Here is an 8,865-nt window from a genome sequence, read left to right as displayed (position 1 = left end):
ATATAAATAAAGCTTTACAAATAAAAAAATAGGCACATTGGTTTTTAGAGGCCAAAAGTAAATATTTCTCTGTCTGATATTTTTTAAATAATTAATAGGGGAGGATGGGGCAAGGATAGTTAAGGGCCAAGGATAGTTAGTTGCTGTTATGCTTATACGGCTTGCTTAATAATCGCGTAATTCATAGTATATTTGCGTTTTAACACCAAAAGATGATTGTAAAAATTGCAAGTCAATCTGTCACCATTTGCGAAGTTGGGAGATTATTTTTGAAAAAAGTCTGTTTTGCTAAAATGTCAACGTAATGTTTATCATATTGTTTTCTACATTAGAATTTCAGAATATTTTTTACGCAAAATGTTTTCCGGGGTGGAATTTCCTGCTGAACACGAATATCGTATTTATTTTCAAATTAATTTACGTCGTTCCTTAAAATTTGGAAAAAACTGAAATATGGGCTCATGGGGCAAGGATAGTTAGAGACAATACGGCACGGTAAAAGCGTGGTAATACCATTGAAAATTTTAAAAAAGTGTTTAATTGTTCTCTTTAGGTTGATATACATAATGGTGCATAATTATATACGGAAAACGAAGCTTATGACCAAGAAATTGGTGGTCGTCTGAAAAAAATTGGTTAAACCTCTAATTCTAGTTCAGATGAATTTTAATATAATAATTGCAATTCAGAAAATGTTCCATACATATTTTTAATACTTGGGATATCAATATTGAATAGTCTAAATCCAGTAAAATAAAAAAACAAAAATTTACTGATTTTCTATAACATTTTTGGCATTCGAATTCTTTTAACTATCCTTGCCCCGGTACTGGGGCAAGGATAGTTAAAAATTTTTGTTTACTTTTTCATTCGTATCTCGTAGGGATTTGAGTCTACAGTAAAATAATGTACAGCAAAATTATAGCCAAATAACCAGGCTTTCCAAAAATACTTTTTATTTGCAGATACATATTCAAGTTTAGCCGCTAGGTCCGAAAAGGTCTTACCTAACTATCTTTGCCCCATCCTCCCCTAAACCTTTATACTTAACAAAATAAATTTTTTTAAATATCAATTCTATGAGGATTAAGCTTTAAAAAACTGCCTTGGTTGTCCACATTTAGTATATACTTTTTTAATAAAGTGTTTTATTGTAGAAAATGTACCTGTTATGCAGTTGTTACAAGTGATAATGAGAACGGATATTTTTTGCAAAATTCAGAAGATTCGTTTAAAATGTAAAATATTTTTTTTAAAAGTGTAATCAGACTCATTTTTTATTAAAAATCTCATGGTTTTTCTAAATTCGTCTTCAAAATTAATGAAAAAAAAACTTTTTTAAGTTTCTTTCATTTCGAAATAATATTAATGCTGCCATCTCTATGGAACTGTCACGTACTATTACGTTGAGCCAAAAATTATAAATAATTAATAAAAATGGTTATAAAAAATTATTTGTCTTCAATTTAGAAATGTTATAGATGATTCTTGGTACTGTAACAACCGACATTTACTTTGCGCAGTTGTTACAATTTACACGCTGTCACTCAAATGAAAGAGAAATTTTAATAGTTGTTATTTAGTATATTATAATTATAAATACATTATTTAATGAAATTTAAAAACAATGCAAAAAATGCCTTTGCCCCACACGCTGGGGCAGCGACGTTTTCGCTTATATTTCTAAAATAAAGCATTTATAAGCCTTAAAAAAATTAACAAGTGATATTTATTAGTATAATATTTACGAAACATAAGGTTAACAACATATTAAAAGGATTAAACTATTTAAATAAAAAATATAAACTTGTAGTGATTTTAACCTTATATTGTGAATTAATACATAGAAAATTCGAATATTCAATTGTTTTTAACCAAATTATGTTCAATATTGCCTTTGCCCCACATAACAAACTTTTTTTTAATTTAAATTAAAAATATTTAGATACAAAATTAAGCTGAAACACCACGCCAGTTGTGTAGAGAAATATTTAATTTATTTACATGTTACGTTTTTAAAAATTAAATACTTAAACTTATGTTTAAAAAAATAAAAGTTTGTTCAGTAAAATTATCATTTTATTTTTGCAAAACAATTTTTTGTTATATTTCTTAAAATATTTGATATCTTTAGGTTTTTCTTTTTTTAATTAATTGGTCTGATTGCATTGCAACTTAATTTTTAATACCAATTGGAATAGACAGAAAATAAAGGAGATATTTTAAGAAACGTCTTTGCCCCGCATAGCGCCTTTGCCCCACTCTCCCCTATAGAGCTAAATCAATTATGGTCTTTTAAAACTAGATAATATACCTTTGATTTAATCGTTTGACCAAACAAATTTGAGTTAAACTCTAATCACAGTAACTGTTTTTATCAAAATTGTAACAACTGCACCTAGTCTGCCCTACTATTTTTTATTGCTTATGAAAAAAATCAATTTTATTATTTTTGGAGCCCCTAGTTCGCCGCGCCGGGGCCCCGAACAGTCTAACCCCCCAAACCGTCTATTGCTACGCCACTGATAATGTATCTGCAAACGAGTAGTATTTTTGGAAAGCCTGATTATTTAGCTATAATTTTGCTATATATTATTTTGCTGTAGACTGCAAATGTCATTAAAAATCAGTAAATTTTCGTTTTTTTATTCTATTGGATTTAGCCGTATAATATAAGCTTTAACTATTATCCTTGACCCGTGTGCCCATATTTCAGTTTTTTCTAAATTTTAAGGAACGACGTGAATTAATTAGAAAATAAATACGATATTCGTGTTCAGCAGGAAATTCCACTTCGGAAAACAGTTACGTTAATAAATACACTGTAAAAACAAAGTCTTTCTTTAAGCCAGAAATTTGTCTTTTTTCAAGGTGTAAACGGAAGTAGACCATATTGGCTGAATGTCAGTAATGATTAGAAGTTTAAAAAGAATACTCCCCAATTGATACAAGTGAGGTGTTAAATGAACTGAAATTCAACTGTAAGCTAGTAAGAAGGCTAAAATTCAGCCAAACCATCTAGCCAAATTTCAGCCTTCTTACAAGCTTACAGTTGAATTTCAGTTTATTTAACACCTTACTTGTATCAATTGGGGAGTCTTCCGTTTACACCTTGAAAAAAGACAAATTTCGAGCTTAAAGGCGGTGTCAAAGTCGATGCGATTTTTCCATTGAAGCTCAATGCAAAAATCCAATCGACTTTGACACCGCCTTAAAGAAAGACTTTGTTTTTACAGTGTATGTTCATATTCTTGAATTTTATTAAAATAAACATATGTCACATTTAATTTCTTATAACAAACAACAATTATTAAAACTATCAGTGGAAATTTCTCTCTTTAAGATAAAGAATTAAATGCTAATGCACATATATATTAGGTGAAATTAAGATTATAAACTGTTTATAAACTTGTTTATAATCGAATTAAAATATTAACATACTAATAAAACTAAACTTTCTGTCTAAGATTCACCAATTATAAATATAATTTATGGACTTATATATTATTAATAAAACACGAGTCAAAAGTAAACCGGCGACGCGACGCGCTATTTAGACTTTTCACGTTTGCAAATTGCGTCCCTTGTGACGTCACAATCAACTTTTTCAGCCTCGCCAGACTTACAGTCAGCTGTTAGCGTACCTTATTAGAAGTTAATTTCATCCAACTTTTTATTAATACCATTGGATCTGAAATTAAGTCCGGTGTATTACAAATAAATTACAAACTGAGTTTTATTTAAGTAAGAGTACAACTAACTTTAATTTTCAGTTAGTTTTTATGATTAAATAAAGTTGATAGCTTAAGGGGATTTGAACCTTGATGACGTCACAGTTTGTGCAAAGCATTAGTTTTAAATCTGTGACGTCATCATGGTTCAAATGCCCTTAAGATAAGTCAAAAATTAAAACTAGCCACCATTAAATTTAAGACTTTGTTTTTACTGTGTATATTCGGAAGCACTAATATAGAAAACTATGATAAACACTTACTACAATGACATTTTATCAAAACAGACTTTTTACAAAAATAAACTCCTGACTTCGCAAATGGTGACAGATTGATTTCCAATTTGTACTATCATCTGTTGGTCTGACGCGAAGATATCATGAATGACGCGCTTTTTGAACAAGACGTTTAAGCATTACAGCAACTAACTATCCTTGCCCCATCCTCCCCTATAAATATTAGAAATTTAGTTAAACATACAATTTATACATATAGTAAATTTTTTTTAATTATACGTTTTCCTTACAAACAATTAATTTAATTATTTGTATGGGGTAAATGTGCCAATTATGGCCCCACATAGCACAATATCTTGCTGTAAGTTTGTGGTGTGGATTACACGTATAGTTTGTAAGGATAGGGTTGTATACTTGTGGTAAACTTAAGGTAAACTTTAAATTTCCGCCATTACGGTAAGCTTACAAGTAAAAGTTACTGTAAGCTTACAGGTAAAGGTCATTGTAAGCTTACAAGCAAAGTTTACTGTAAGCTTACAAGTAAAGGTTATTGTAAGATTAAATGGTAAGGTTGTGGTAAGGTTACTATAGAGTTGTAAGGTTGAGGTAAGGTTGTGGTAAGTTTACTAAATAAGGTAAATCTTTACAAAATAATTTATAATATAATTAAAAAATAAATAAAAATTTTTTTAAAAAAATTTTTGATCTTGCTCCATTTTGGAAATCTAACAAGCCGTTGAAAATCTTGAAAACAAATTTGGGGAGACTGGGATTCGAACCCGGGATCGACGCGCATAAACCTAACATCCTAACTATCTGAGCTAAGTAGGGAACTGACAAAGAAAAAATACATTTTGCTTTTAAAGAGTTAGTCATCTTCTTACTTCACCTTAAAAGCAATATTGATTTTTTCTTTGTCACTTCCTCACTTAGCTCAGTTAGTTAGGATGTTAGGTTTATGCGCGTCGATCCCGGGTTCGAATCCCAGTCCTCCCAAATTTGTTTTCAAGATTTTCAATGGCTTGTTAGATTTCCAAAATGGAACAACACCAAAAATTTTTTAAAAAAATTTTTTATTTATTTTTTAATTATATTATAAATTATTTTGTAAAGACTTACCTTATTAAGTAAACTTACCACAACCTTACCATTTAAGCTTACAATAACCTTTACTTGTAAGCTTACCGTAATGGCGGAAATTTAAAGTTTACCTTAAGTTTACCACAAGTATACAACCCTATCCTTACAAACTATATACGTGTAATCCACACCACAAACTTACAGTAAGATATTGTGCTATGTGGTCTGTAATTAAAAATATTATTACATTAGAAACATAATGAACATATTCATTATATGTGGACGTCCACATGAGAAGGACCCATTTTGGCACTATTGGAGTTATCTATATAGGCGTATTCCTGGCAAAATTTGGAAAATTTTGAGTGATCTTAGAACTTTTTTGGTAAAAAATTCGCTGAGTTACTGAATTTCAAAGTTTAGAACGCTAAAAACCTCATTTCCAGAAAAACAGAATTAAAGATTGCAACATCAACTAATTGTTGTATCTCTGGTTCTTCTTGGAAGTTATTCAGATAAGAATTGTTTCCGGTTCAGGGCACCTTGAAGATAAAAAACCAACAGGTTTTAAATTTTTAAAACCATTCCCCCCCTCTTAATTTTGAAAATACGAAAAGTCGACATTATGGGCCCTTTTCTAAAAAGGACAGTTTTTCTATTAAAAAACCATTTTTTTACAAGATTAATGATTAGGTACAATTTTATTGTGTCATTTGAAGAAAAAGAATAGATATTAAACTTATTTAAAATTTTTTGACAGTCTTTATTAAGAAAAAATTGACGCAATATCCAAATCTTCATTTTGACAATTACGAAAAAAAAGACTCCAACATCAATATCTCTGGTTGTTCTGGGAAGTTATTCAGATAAGAATTGTTTACAGTCCAGGACACCTTGAAGATGACAAATCAAGAGCAGGCCCGTCTGTCTCTTCTGTTTTTGTACGCATTCTCGTGGAACTTTAATTATTATTCCACGCCAGTAGAGGCGCCACTTTCGTAGGAGGCCTAATTTTGCCTGTTATTATCGTTATTATGTATATAAATACATGCTGCAATGGATATTCTGTTGCTTATTTACAAATATTGATAAACATAATAAAATTAAAGAATCATTCCTAACAAAATAAGTGTTTTTTTTAAATGGTCAGAAATGTTAGAAAGATCTGATGGACGTCTGTACAACTCCGTAATTTAAAAATTCTAATCTAATTTTATCCAATTTAAAAGTTTTAAATGTTAAATGTCCAAGAAAATAAAGTTTTTATTTAAGATAAATATTTTATTAACTTATATTTTGAAGAATTCAGCATTTGAATAAATAGAAACTAGAAAATAATACCCTAAAATATAGAATAAATAAAAATTTTACCAGCTTAATTTTCATCTATTCTAATTATTCAACATTACAATTATGATTGAATATTTATTTTAAAGTGTTTTAAAATTATTGTTAGTGTATACCCTGTATACTTTTAAAAAATTTCAGTTTATTAACTGAATTAAGTATTGCTGCTTGAATAAAATTTGTTTTTATTACTTGTAAATTATTTATTTCATTATACATAATTCTGTGCAAATATTTTTTATTTAATAATATAAATAAAGATATTTATTATTAAAAATTAGTTATTTGAATGCAATATTATTTTTTAATTATTTAATTATTTTCTTTTGTGTAAACTGTTATATTTCAATGCATTTTTGGGCCCCCTAAAACGGTGGCGGCTCTACCATTGTGGAATATTTATAGGTCCACGAGTTTCATAGAAGACAGACGGGTCTGATCAAGATGTTTTAAATTTTTTCACACCTCCATTTTTAAAATACGGATTACTTTTGCAAATAACCGACAAAATGGGCCCTTTTCATTTTACTAAAGAACCAATTAAATCAAACAGTTAAATTATCGATATCTTAATGAAAACTGCATGATTAGACTTGTCAAAACATGTAGATTGATAATAAAAAATAAAAAAATTAAGATTTTGCTCAAAAATTATTAAATTGCGATTATCTCGAAAACTAGAACCGACAATATGGACCCTTTTCATTTTGACGTCCACATATATACAACATATATTTATACATAACATAATGAGGTATTATATAGTCATTTTGACTAATTTAAAAGTTTAAATGATAAAAATAATATAATTTCAAGAATAGAAAAACTTAAAAATTTTTGAAAAATATAATTTTTGGTTTTATGATAAATTCATTTTTCTTTTGGAGGTTGTCGCTCCTTTCTGCCTCCTTAATTTTATAATATTAATAAAGGTTATAATTTTTGTTTTCAAATGTATAAGTAATTTAATTTCGAAGCAACAAACATCATTTGTAACGAACGTAATTACAGACGAAGAAAATTTAGAGAGATGTTTCACATTCTCAAATCCGAAAACTCTGTTAATAAACAAACTGATTTAAATAATTTAAATCAATTTTATCATTCGTTAATTCTCAGCACTAATTAACCGATGTATTGTTTTATTTTAAAAATTCTCTTAAATTGCTGCTGTTGTGAAATTTGAATTTACCTACTGCATAGGTTTCTTCCTCACCATGTATAGAGGTTGTTTTCATCTTCACATACTGTCATTTTCTCCCACTATTACATTTAAACAAGTGGAATCAAACATGCAAGCACATGTTTTTTCTTTCCTTTCTTTTTTTCCGTTTGTATTTTTTATTATAAAGAAAACGTTCTTGAATAAATATGTCCTCCCGGTAAGAAGGTGTGTATTAAAATGAATTAAAATGATATCACAAAAAGGACGAAAACGACATTGGTTCGGATTAAAATGATTGAGAATTCATGGCATATTTGTAATCAGTTTAATCCATTTCAATCCAAAAAAATTAAAATGTTAACAATGTTTATGTTCAAGAAAGGATTCAAATGATTTCACTTTTTAAAATTTCCAGAAAGCATTCAACTGGATTAAATTGATATTATTTTTCGTCATTTTAACAGATTTGAAATGTTAACAGGAATTCAACTGAATTTAAGTGTGTTCAAATAGATTACTGTGATTGGAATAAATTTATTGATGGACAAAAATGTCATTCGTTTGGATTAAAATGATTTCAAGAATTCAGCTATACTTGTAATAACTTCAATCGATTTAAATACACTCGTTTTTACCGGGATAGGGTGATGTTGTTGAAAGAAAAGTATATAAAATTATTGTTACTTTTTAAAGATCAATATACCTATTATTTAATTTTATTTCCTTTAAAGTTTGTATTTGCACATTTAAGGGTGGTTTTTTCCATTTAAAAAACAAGGAGTGATGGAGCAATTCTAACCTTGTTTCTGAGTTGTTATAAGAGAAGTACATAAATTTATTGTTCAATTTTGAAAAACAATCGGTTATTTCATTATTTTCTTTTACTTTAAACTTTGAATTTGTACATTGAGGTCCGCTCTTTCAGAATCCGGGTCAAAAAAGCATTGCGATCATCAGGGAATCCAATATGGCGCCCAAAATGGAGAAAATACTGAAAAAATCGTATGTTTTTTTGAAACACGCTTTTCACATCAATAAGATTTTTTTGGGCGGGTCTCATGTATGCTATAGGTGGATAAAATAGTTGTACTTTCGAACTGTGTACTTGACAACTTGAAAACACAGGCCGACAAAATTTTACTGAATCTCAGAACCAAGAACCGGACAATACTTTTCCGAAGGTTTTTGACGTGCTGAATCCGAATCTGGCCTCAGAATTGCCCCATCACGTCAGGTTTTTGAGATATTCTAATCTAAAAGTGCCAAAAATACGTTTTTGGGCTTTTTTGAAGTCCTGTACAATCAA

Source organism: Leptopilina heterotoma, unplaced genomic scaffold (assembly GCF_015476425.1).
Source record: "Leptopilina heterotoma isolate Lh14 unplaced genomic scaffold, ASM1547642v1 Lhet_58, whole genome shotgun sequence".
In the NCBI taxonomy this organism is placed as follows: Eukaryota; Metazoa; Arthropoda; class Insecta; order Hymenoptera; family Figitidae; genus Leptopilina; species Leptopilina heterotoma.
Note: the sequence above shows the minus strand (reverse complement) of the source record.